We start from the raw sequence: 12955 nt of genomic DNA, 5'->3' as shown, positions 1-12955 counted from the left end.
CCGGCAGCCGTCGGCCTCCTCAGGGGCGGCGAGCAAACGAGGGCGGCTGAAGTAGCGTTTTAATGCTGAAAACCTGAGAGAAGACGGGGCGAGGGGTTGTGTGGTGTGAGGAGGGTGCTGGAAATGACGAGGGGACGACTTCCTGCAGGCCCTGCCACTGATGGGCCGACAGCCTTCCCCAGAAGAAGTGTCACCAAAGGGCAACGCAGGAGGCCGCACTCCTCAGGGTGCTTGTTGGCGTTGCCAGACATGAGCTGGGCTGGCGAATGAAACACCTGCTAGAGAAGGTACCAAATACCCCGTGGCACCAGCCCCAGGCAGCCCAGCCTCCCTGAAAACCCAGTTCCCCTCAGCCATCTTCAAGGGAAACCCTCAAGCCCCTCTCAGCCGTAGACCTCCACAGGAGCACCAAACCCATGCCTCACGCTCCTCATCCTTCAAAAACCTGCAGCCTGTGGCAGGGTGGCGCAGCACTGCCAGGCCAGCTGAGCAAGCAGCTTTTCCCAGCCTCCCAGCAATGTCAGCTCCCGCACCCACCAGCCTGCTCTGCCACCCACCAGTACGCTGCCAGCGCTGCCACCTCCACACCACGCTCCCACTTAGCCAGAGCAAACAAGCGTGGCCCTGCCCCGATCAGCGGTCCCAGCACACCCACCAATGGGATCAACGGCATCCATCGCTTCTTGGGTTTAGCCATAGGCCGCCATCCTCCTTTTGAAGGACTTTTGGTCCCAAAGGAGGCAAGGGCATGTACTGTTGGGGCTCTGGCATTCAGGTGGACAAGGTAAAAAAATCTGTTCAAGGGCTCACTCTTTCCTTTCCCTCTCTTTCCACCTTTCACAGCCCTTCAGGTTTTGAAGGACAGACTGCTGTGTCCACCAGATCTGGCCTGGTTCTTGCCCCACGGTGTACTGTAGCCACAAGCTATTTTGTTTGCTTTCAAAGTATTTTAATGTTTTAACAGTTCTGGTGTTGTGGCTTTCAGGTATTTTCAGTTCTTTGCTTGCTGCTACCGCCTTGGCAATGTGAGGATGTGAGCTTCATGGTGTAATCCTATGTCACGCTGAAGACAAATTTGGTAGCCCATCAAAAGGAGTAATTGCCAGGGCTCAGAGTGCACTAATGGGCCTTAATGGCCCTCATCAGCCTCAGCTGGGGCCTCCACCCCACACTGCCTGCCCGAGGGCACAGGAGACCCATTTAAGCTCAGCCCTGGGCCCTTGGTTCTTGTCTGAGCTATGCTGTGTGTGTGTGTGTTGTCCCAGCCTTGCTTTCTGGCTTGATCTTAGACTTGTGTTGTCCCTATGGGCCTCCCTGGTTACCATCACTGGCCCTAGTCCTGGTCTGCAGACTGACATCCTGGTTTCACCTTGAACCTGTTTCACCACCATGAACTTGTCTGATGATCTGGACTCTTGGTTGAACCTGGCTGCTATCTTTGGGTTTGCGCACCTCACTTCAACCATGTACTGTGGAACATGCCCAGGCTGGTGAGTCCCCAGCCCTGCTGGCTGTGTTACTGCAGGTGGCTCCATGTCCCTTAGGGAGCCACTAGCCCTCAAGATATCCTTGCAGTGGTCTTGCTTCCTTGTTCAAGCATTGGTCCTCCTCACTTAGTTTAAGCTGTCTCTAATTAATAGGCTCATTACCTGAGTTCATTGTAGGGTTAAACAAGAGTCAGTGCCAGTGCAAAGGAACGGCTAGGTACACACCCTTCAGGTTGCGATAGGAGGGAGCAAAAACATCCCTTTTTGCAGCAGCAGCTAGACAGTTCAGTTGTGAAGTTCAAGCCACCATCTGTCTTCTGTGGTCTGCCAGATCTTCTTGAGGAACACAGGCAAGGAAAGGAGATAATTGAAAATACTAACGTTTTTATTTTAATGTCAAAGCAAATTATGAATAGAATATTATGAGGCAGTTTACAGATAATGAAAGGGATTTCTGCAGGATATTGTGTAGCCTGTGAGCTATGCTGTGCTAGAATATGCAAGATGAATATCTCTGAAAACTTTTCAGAGAAAGCGCAAATAAATAGCCCTTTTTAAATGCACATGCCTGTGTGTATGCATAGGTACGTATTTATCTAAAATAAATACAGTTAGCATTTAAAGTACCATTTGGACTTTTCACTTTCCTCTTCCTTTATTACCTGGTATTCAGGGTTATAACAGGTTCAACTGCTGCGTCTGGCAGATGGAGTCCTGCAACAAGAGAGCGGCTTAGCACTCCAGTTGCAGCAGTTCAAGTAACCCCCTCAGAGTAGCGTGAGACAAGGGCCAAAAAAATGTGGCGTGCAGAAAGCGTGGAGCTGGCAGGTCTTCTCGTGGCTATACAGCTCATAGGGCCGGCACAGAGGGGATCAGCACCACCTAGTTAGTATGCCCAGCTGCAGTGAGTTTTGAACAGTGCCGTCGCTAGTGTACCATAGCTGACTGTTCTTTCCAAATAATGCTCCTGATTAGTCTAGCTAAGCTTTAATAGCAAAGTCAAAAGACAGATAGTAGAGCTGCTATAAAAGAATGCTGATGCCTTTTTGCCAGCAGAAGCATCATTTCACTATAAAACATTAAATCACACCCACAAGCACTTACTGTAATGCACTCTACAGAAAATATCCCATAGCTGAACTTTTTTTTTTCCTCCTTGTGAGTACAAGTGTTTTCTGCAAAATGGTAGGACACTGAGCAGGGGAAAAAAAAAACTGCAGTTCATATGGAAAGTGAAACAAATTAAGTAACTCCATTGCGATCTCTTGCTATCAGTTTGTGTTCTTCCTGAGTCTGCATTAAGAATGACATTGAAAAAGAGCAGTGCTGGTGCATTTTGTTTTTCTGAATTACAGTGGAATTTACATGTGAGAACCAAAAAGCATAGGATTTCTCTCAATATCAAGGTGCCATGTCAATCACAGTTTTGCAAGGGAAGGAGTTGCAAGACTAAACTCCCCGGCCATGAGATCTCATGTTTCATTTTATTAGTCTTGCCAGGTGCAGTTCTTCAGATGGCCGTGGACCCAGGCCCCAGTCCAATAAAATAAAGGTGCAAGATTTCTCTTTAAGCAATATTATCTCATGTTGTTGTGCCATAAACACAAGTTTGATGTATTACGCATCAAAATTCAAATAGATCAATCTAAATTTCAATACTGCTTCCTCTATAGACCTTTTGTAGTTTCGTGCATTGGCATCTAGATTATCTTGGTGGATATTTTTAGTGTAGAAGTCTTGTGCTCAAATTACAAAATTGAGCTTATAAAGCTGAAATTCAGCTAGATCGAGCAGGATTGCAGTGCTGACTGATATATTTCAAAACTTTCTTGCATTGAAATGTTTTCCAACCCTTACTTATTTCTTCAGTACAGGAGCAGTAGGAAAAGCCTACTGTCTGTTTTCATGGTGTAATTTTCTGAATCTTTTCATCCTCATTTGGCCAGAAGTCAGTTCCAAACTCATGCAAAGCTTTTCACTGTTTCAGGGTGCACCAGAAATCAAATCTTTAATGTGTAGAGGCAGTATCTTAGTACGTTCTCAATCTTACCAATGGAACGGGCGTGAATAAAACCCTAAACTGCCTTTATCTGGTACCATCCTGTACAGCAGACATAATCCAGCTATATCATCATTCTGTGATGCATCACAGTCCAGCTTTTATAAGCACAGTTGGGTTGCAGGTGATCTTTTCCTGAATATCCATGATAACAGAAGTAATTACCATTGCAGAGCATCCTCCTTCTGTTGCTGTCTGCCTCCAGGCAGTTTACAATGTAAATATAAAACAAGAGAATGCAGATGAATAAAAATACAGATGAATACAAATGCACAAGGAATGAGAAGATAAAAGTTCAGAAGGAAAGTATTTCTATTAGTCAACAAGTAAACACAGGAGCAGTCTAACAGTTTGGTTCTGATGGAGGGAATTTTCAGACAACTTTCTGCAATTTTTATATAAGTAAGTCTTGAGGCCCCAAACTTTTCCATGATGCAGGTATGATTTACTAGCTCCGGCAATACTACATATTAAAATTTCAGAAGTCCTTCAGCCTGAAGGAGTGCGTACCTAGACAAAAGCATTACAAATCACTTGCTAAGCTACGTGGGAAGCTTTTCAGCATCTTGCTTATTCTGGATCGTTTTCATGCAATTAATGGCCTGCCCTTGAGCATGCAGAAAGAACAACTCTGTGAATCCATATATAGATCGAGGCCTGGGAAGCACAGTAAAGTGCAAGAAACAAGAAAAAACAAAAGGAAGAAAAAGTTGCAGGGGTGAAGGGATTTTGGAAATTCCCAGGGGGGCTCAGAACCTGATCTTGCCCAGGTCAGCATGTTGCCATTTAGATTGGTATAAACTGAATTTTAAAGGCAGGTTAATATCCAGTACATCACACTGAACATCCCTTAAGCCCAGGTAAAGCTGACAATAAAAGCTAGAGAAACAGCCAAGGAAAATGAGGTCTAGCTCATCCGTTAGACAATATTCACTTTATCGTAAGTATTTATTATGAAGTACATTGCTTAATAATTTATCCATCATGTCCTGAGTATTTTTATTTTAATATAATCAAGTTTTACCGATAGTTGGTGGTATGCTACAGAGAGCTAAACAAAAAAAACATTTTATCTACCCTGATATATGATGTATGTAGATTTCTTCCAGGACGGGCCACAAGCAAAATTATAGTGTTATTGGTTGATTTTGGCATAGCTATAGCAACAGCCATATGGGAGGCATGTAATTTCATGGAGCTGCACATGGTGAAGTCATGGCAAATTACCAGGAATCTCATTTGATGTGGCTACTCTCCAAGAGTTCTGACTTAGATCAACTAAAACCATTAACTTTCAAAATATTAGTCCAAACATTTTTTTTTAAATAACGAATGGAAAAAAACCAACTATGATTCTTTGTACACTGAAACAAGGAGAGAGAGAAACGTATAAACTGGGGCTTGTTTATATCCTTGGACTATGATGATGATAACACCACTATTTCCCATTATATTTGCTAGGAATAACAGCAAAATGTGTGTCAAAAGGTCAACCTAGAAAATAAAAGGAAGAATTTGACTGAAAATGTGATGGCTTGAATAGGAACTTGATGTTCTGGGCAGAGTCAAAATCTGCAAAAGTCATGCTGTTTAGAGAAACACTGCATTCCTATTTACAGCCTGCTTTCCCATTCAAAATTGTTTATGCTGCTATTCTGTGCTTTCTCATAACGAATACGTCTTGTTCCTTTATAAAGCTTCTGTGATAGAATTAGCAGAATGATGGCAGCAGGATTCCTACAACAGCAAAACAGGGTACGATTCTCTGCCTTTGTGTTGTATCTATCCTGCACAGGCTCCACACGGTCACACCTGGGAGCCAAGTAACTGTAATACACAGCTTGGCCATGATCAGAAAATCTGTGCTTTCTCATGTAATAGAAACATTATTATGTGTTCTCGATTGTACCTATTTACTTTCTTGGCTGGAACAAATGTCTATTGCTACCTTTTTCATATGACTTATTATATACTTCAACAGAACGGAGAACCTAAATCAGTCACAGCTGTAAGTATCAGACTTGCCCTAGCAGTTGTACTTTAGGCATCAACTTTCATGTTCGCCATGCCATGAAACATTAATTTGAGCAAAACCCATGATAACTTGCAGACATATGTAAAAACACCATTTGTAATTTAGTGATCTTTTAATTTCTATTCAAAGATATCATCCATGCACTAAATCAAATCAGTATGTCACTACTTGGTAAGTTTGCAGTTTAGCAGACATTGCAGGTATCCATAACCAATGGGGGTTACAGCAGAGCGCAGAAGCTCACCAGGGTAAAACCAAGCCTTAAAAAAGTGGCAAGTGTAAGAGCAAGAAAAGTGCCAGATCATCGATGCTTAGAACAGAGGATCAAGATGACCCAAGTGGGTCATTTCACAAAAGTAGTAGCATGAAGAATCATAGAGCATGCAATGGCACCATGGATTTTTGAGCTATTCAAACATTTGAAACTGCAAGCAATTGGATGTATGACAGGTAAACAAATCAGTTTGTGTTCTGAGACACTTGTTCAGACTTTAACAGATGTTTACCAACTCTTGAGAGGGTTTTGCTGGTAATATTTGACCTCCCATTCTAAATGGCTTTTCTTGAGAGGATTGTTTAGAAACACTTGTATATACCTTTTTGGGTTTTTCCCTTGTTTTGTGACTTTTGAAAAAAATATATTCTCTTCAGTTGATCCAAAGTGTTGACTCCTCAGAGTAGCTTTTAGAAGACAATAGATGTTAAAGGCTACTATATCACAACTGTGGTCATTGTGCCATGTTACTCTTATTGTACTTACTTCAAGATAACGCAGGGAGGAGAGGAGAACTAGGAGGAAAATTTGGAACGCGGATAGACAGATGTCCTTCTCTGGATGCAGCAGTGTGCTGCTTGAAAATGGTACCAGCCTTTCTGGTCAGCTGGATATTATAGCATCCACAGTTTTATTGGCAGAAGCATGAATAAGCGCTCCCTAATTGTCTCCAGACAAAATGAGACATAACTAAAAATATCCTCTCTGATGGGTTAAATAATTTGGCTGCCTTCTTTCTAGCAGGATAAGGAATGTTCTCTCTAGCAGAATAAGGAACACTCTCTCCAGCAGCGCTGGGGGAAAGCAATGAACAGCTCGTGCAGTATCTTTTTCAATTATCACAGCTATCTGGAGCCCAAGTTTCTTGTTAAGATGCATGATTTATTTAGAAACAATGAACAATAATAGTCAAATTAGTCAACAGTGGAAACACTTTAAAAATATTGTGTTCCTTAATAAATAAATAAATCTATTTCTAGTGACAATGCTGCATGCAAAAAAATGGAAACAATTTCAAAGCACTATTTCTGAATGCTGGGTACCTCCACACTAGGTTTATTCAGTCTGTTGGGCAATATATAGAGAAATAAACTATTAACTTATTTCTGTAAAGTTGGGGTTTCTCGCTTGTCCTGCTGAAAGACTGTAGGAAATTTTCCTGAAATAATGCCTTAATGGATCATCAAAAAGTATAAAAGCTGATTTGCAACTCTACAGTGCTGTGTCAGCCACCGTAAGGATTATATGCATGTCTTTGAAGAGGACTACAGTCAATTTGTAAGAATATACTCTTCGCACGTCCAGTATCAGAAATATATCAAAACTAACAGAAACATTGTATCCAAGCATTTCACTCACTCCACCACTTTTAAAACCTGTACTGAAAGCAAACGCTGTGGCAAATGATGCAAATGGGTATGTAAGCTGGGCACAGTCTTATAGACAAACCGATGACATGAATTATGTTAGCCCTTATTGCAAAAATAGGAGCATTAAAATACCTATTTGGAGCACTGCATGCTTTTTCAAGTTGGTGTGCCATCCTAACAAGCCAACCAACTTGACCTTTAAGGACAACGTGTTTTGAAACCTTACTATCTGAAAACAACGCACTGGCAAAGCGCAAAATCAGTAGCTCTGTCAGTGCAATTTCTCATCTGATAAACTTTTGGTTTTGGTGCAGTTTAAGAGAGTCTGCATTGAAAAGACTATAGGTACTTGTTAACGTTACAAGATGTGAAAAACAGAAACTTTCCCTCCTGTATTTCCCTGCAGAATAACTTCCAGTTTAATCCATTTGTGTGCTCTCTCTATATAACCTATACATACACAGTATGCCTCCCATGCTAATACTGTAAGAACCAATATGGGACATTTGTTCCTTTGCTTTAGGCCCTTCTTATGAGAATACCTGATTTATCTTGAATATTAGGCATGCTCAGCAAGGGATCAGTTAACTATTACCATATTGGGCAATGCTGCAATTCGCTTTGCATAGTACCTTATGTTCCAATGAGCCTCAGTGAATCACTGTGATTATTCATACAGGAATGTGCAAAAGCACAAATATCAAAATCTGTCCTGTGTTCTCCTGAACATACAGGGTCAGATTACATGCAATTCCAACTGTTTAGCCTTGTGCTGGGAAAACTGCCTGACTTAACCTTTAGAAAGTTGCTTTTACGGGAATATTCGGTGTAAGTAAAAATTACATTTGACTCTATATTAAGGCCTGTTTGTTTTTTTGGATTGCATCTCCAGACAGAGCAGGTACTCGTGCTCAAACATGCATGTCTGCTAGCTATGGCATTCAAATGACTCTCTGCTTGTCAACACGCATGAAGGTTACACGTGCACTCCCCTCCTGCCTATGATTTTTCTCAATGGCGTGGTAATTCTGTAATTCGGAACACTTCTGAAGGTTTACTTTCCATTTACTTTTTGTTTTGCTTGGATAGGCTTCCAAAGGGTTTTTAAAATTGTCTTTTTTAACAAATTATGATCACAGTTCATCTACTGAAAATAATTGAGTGATAGCAATTTAGTAATTTTCAGTCTGGGAAGTCCCGTTGCCAATTAAGATTCCTGTTTTCTTTACTATTATAAATCAGCAAAGTGAAGAGGCTGAAATAAGTGATGACAAGTTCCCCGAACGAGTTGTTTTACTAGTCTGTAATCTTATTACTAGCTAATATTTGCAAGTAATGTTCAGTAGGAAGCAGAAAAAGCTCTCGATTCTATTTCATTTTCTACGGCTATTGAAAGTAATGGTTGATAAAAAGCTACATTGCAAAAATATTTGTGGTTTTTGCTTCTAATACATCTGCACCGTAACATTTTTCCTGTAAGTACTGGTAGTTTTCATAGTAATCAGCATAAATTTTATTCAAAATAATGCAGTTTGAAGCACTCAAGTTTCTTAGAGCCTTGTCATAAGGTAAAACAGTTAAGAAAACAGTCGTGTAACAGCTCAGCAAGGGTCAAAAATACAAAATGTTCCTAAATACACAAAAGAGGACTGAGAACAAAATGGAAATTGTAACTATCACAGTACAAATCATAATATACTCAAATTTTGATGTTTTCATTTCAGCATCTCAAGCATTGGATCGGGAGCAGGGGAAGGCAGTGAAGATAGTTGAGCAATAGAACCATCCCCTCAATCACAAGTGGCTTCATGCAAAGTGGGACTTGGGATGCGAGGACACTTCAAGGGCAGCTGAGGACAACTATAAGACACATTAAAACTCAAATGGTGCAAAGAAGGTGAAGTGGAACAACTATTACAAATTATGTGGTAAGATTATTAACCAGTGGGCTAAACCCAAGCAAAATAAAGCGTTTTCTTTTACGCCACAAGACTACCTAAATAAATCCTTAACAGCTAATGTTTTACAGTACAACTGGCTTCACAGAAGGGATTAACAAGTTCATAGGTCCATCAAGAGCTATTAAATGTATTGGCTGAATTACAGACTTCCAGATAAGGATGCTGTAAACCATTTATTTCTAAAATCCACATGGATTTGTAGATTTGCGATGTGCCACAGAAACAACTTTACGAGTCACCACGGAGACACGATTCTGAGCTAGATGGACTTTTGGTCTAACCCAACAGAACAGGGGAAAACTCTGCTGTCACGCATCCTACACCAAGTCTAGTCCTGAACACTTAGATTACATCCTTCCCCTAAGGAGGACAGAAGTTGATCAAAACTGACTACCAGTTTAAATTTTAATACAGTTTCTTCTGCTGCTTTGTCTTGTTCATCAACATGAACATCTTGTTCATCAAAGATCTGATCCAAATCCTTCTGAAGGAAGCATTTCTCTAAAATAAGTAGATTAAATTCCTTTGTAGAGATCTATTATGAGACCTACAGAGTATTAAATTTCCTTCTTGGGAGCTGATCTATTTAATCCAAATCGGCTATTATGTTCTCGTAAGTAGAACATACATGAGCAGAAACTAAATTCTAATTTTCTTTGTAAGTGCAATTTAGCAGGTCTGTAAAATAAAATTGAGGATGCTTTCCCTTATGAAAATATTGCAGCGCTGCTGGGAAGTAGATACAATTTTGCTTTGCCTATAAAAGCGCTATTTATGTAACTAAAATATTCACAGCAAGAAAAATAAATATGCAATATGTGTAATTTGCAACATACATACAGTTTTATTACATGTGATTACTGAAACTCTAATTCCTAAAAAAGGAACAGTTAAAAAAAATAAGAGGAAAAGAAATCATTTTTATAATAGTTTCTTTCAGAGAAGACACAAGATGATCATGTGAACTTTTATAATAGGAAGCAAATTACTTAGTCAAGAGCTAAAAATACAGGAGTCCTGTGATATTTCTAAGTGTAAAAAGTACAAACTTCTGGGCTTCTGACAATGTTGACCCATTTTTCTTCAAATGCCTCAGTAACCACAGCATAAGTGCCTCATCCTGTGATGAGGAGAAGCTTGGCACTCCACCTTAAGAACTGCAGTTTTCTCCTGTTTGCCTGCCTCAGTCAAAATGTTTAAAATCAAAGCATTAACAAGTTGGATTTAGCCGTGTTACCGCATTGAGATGCAAGCTGCATAGCCTTATAAAAAAATAAAGAAGAAAACTCACATACAAGAGAGGACATGTGGAGCTACACTCAGAAAGATGGTTTTAATTCACAGTTGGGATTTCATGTGCTTTCCACTGTCAAAGGAGACCGAAGGAAAACAGATACAAAATCTGTGCGTCTCCAGATACTTTGCCATCCCTAGCACCAGCTACTGCCACTCACTGTGGGACAGCACTTGCCAGGGGCAGCAAACCAAGTTGAGCTTTATTATGCTAGCTCTCAAAGGTGAATTCCACTTTTCCAGAGCTTTTCTATCACTGTGTGATCAGGTAAGACAGAAGAGGTGGAGAATCTGCACCTTCCCTGTTGCCTTATTTCTTCTCCCTGTTCACAAGAACGCATGCAGCTTTTTTTAATTGTAAAACATTCACTCCATTTTAATATAAATTATGCATAATAATTTTCAAGATATTATTTAGCAAAAGCACTCTTAGCTATAAAAAAGTATTATGTGTAGTTTCTCTGTAAGACTACTGTAGTCATAACTCTTTGGTTGTCTTCTCAGGTTTTGCCGCTTATTAACTAACTGACCTTGGATAAGCCATGTAAGTTTACTGAGTCTCAGTATAAATACTTAGAGCAAATATGTGTAAGACCTAAGAAAATAAGATGCTGTGAGATGCATACACATTTTTGTAATTACATTTTATATAATTTTCAGCTCCTCCAAATTCCACAGAAAGCGCCATTTCAAGAGGACTGCCAAGAGGACTGCTATTTTCCTGCACTTGTATCTAATAAATTCATTTTACGTAAAATCTCTTTCCAAAGTTGTAAAGTCAAAATTTCATATAAAAGCACTGTATTGCATATTTTGGCAATTTTGGCTTCAAGGCAGAAGTGACAGTGTGAACCAAGAGCATAATTCACTACATTTCCTGGTGTTGTTTAAACTATAAATGCTTCAGGGAAGGGATTGTATCTTACTACTTCTAAGAACCAGTTTTATGAGGCATCAAGCTTATTGGATGTCTCTTAGTGCTACTGTATGCAAATAAAAATACAGCTATATCAAGAAATGAAGGCTCACAAAAAAACCAAACCAGTTTCAGACTAAAAGTTCTTAAAAGGTTATTTTTTTCTTCTTAAGAAGTAACTTTATTTATATACAGGAAATAATTCAAGTCCAACAGTAACACTCACCCAGACATGAGCATAAGACATAACATTTTTATATGAGAGATAATGGATCTCTTCAATCACTAACTTGTAGGAAGGGCGAAATATCTTGTTTTATTTCAACAGTTTGTAAGTGTGAATAGCACTTAAATTAATTTCACAGCTCTATCATATGTATCACGTAATTACAATTAAATATAATTTACCTTTCCACTCACCTGTATACATCGCTTACCATTATTTCCTAGCAGTTTTTATTCTAAAATTCCCAAAATATGTAATAGTTGAATTTTGCAAAAAGATGCATTTACTGAATAACCTCCAACACATTACATACACCATTGGTTATCTTTAGGTTGGTATTATGAGCTCAATTCTTAAATAGTAATCAACACTGACTACAAGGAGGGAATGTGGACTACAAAAACCAACACAAACAAGACCAGAACCTGATTTTGCAATTTCATCTAAGCCTATGCTAGTTTATTTTAATCACTATCTTTTGGTAGATTTTAAGTTTGCCTAATATTTCCTTTTACAGCTTGGTTAGTCAGTAACTTACGCATCTCAAAATTAAACTTAAGATAACTGTTCTTTAATGTAGCTTATTCGTCTATACAATTTCACTTTTTTCATGCTATTAAAAGCGTGTCGGTAGGGAAGCAGACATCTATTTTGAGAACTCAATTAGTTGCCACTACTTCCCGGTCCTGTGAGACTTTGTGTCGCAGAGTGTAAAGATTATAGTAACTATGAAACAAAGGTTCCACCATCTCACTGTATTTTAGGACATTTCTCAAGGGACTTGCTCGCTTTGGTTTTTCTGTCTTCCCTCTTTTTGACAGACTAGTTTCAAGCTCCATCCCACTTCTCCATCTCTAGTTCTTCAGTTCGTGCTCTCTTCCTCTGCCTTCTGTTCCTCCATGGTTTGGTTTCTTTCTTTTTTTGACCTGCTTATCTCACTGCTTTGAAAAAGACTGTATAAATGCTAGGAGATGGCTCGTCTGTCCGAAGGAAATTCTCCTTCATCAGAGCTACTCTACCCATTCTCCCGTTAAAGATGGTCCATCTAGATGGGATAGCCGGCGATGCTGCTGCTGCTGCAGACCGCAGTCAGCTCTGCTCCGCAGGAGCCAAGGCAGAACTACCCAACCGCAGGGGGACGACCCATGCTTCAGACGAAACGAGCAAAAGCCCGGGTTTACTGCACTTCTTCCCAGCCCGCTGGTGGCTTCTCGCCATCGTAAGGAGCAGAGGCTCCGCGTCCCTCATTCTCGCCGGTCAAGAAGGCGGCCGCCGCCCCCGGCCGCCCCCCAGCCGGCTCTGGGCAGGACCCCGCGCCTGCCTGCGCTGCCTCT

This window comes from Aptenodytes forsteri, unplaced genomic scaffold, assembly GCF_000699145.1.
Source record: "Aptenodytes forsteri isolate BGI_AS27 unplaced genomic scaffold, ASM69914v1 Scaffold11, whole genome shotgun sequence".
Classification (NCBI taxonomy): domain Eukaryota; kingdom Metazoa; phylum Chordata; class Aves; order Sphenisciformes; family Spheniscidae; genus Aptenodytes; species Aptenodytes forsteri.
The sequence above is the reverse complement of the archived record's forward strand: the minus strand, read 5'-3'. Positions refer to the sequence as shown.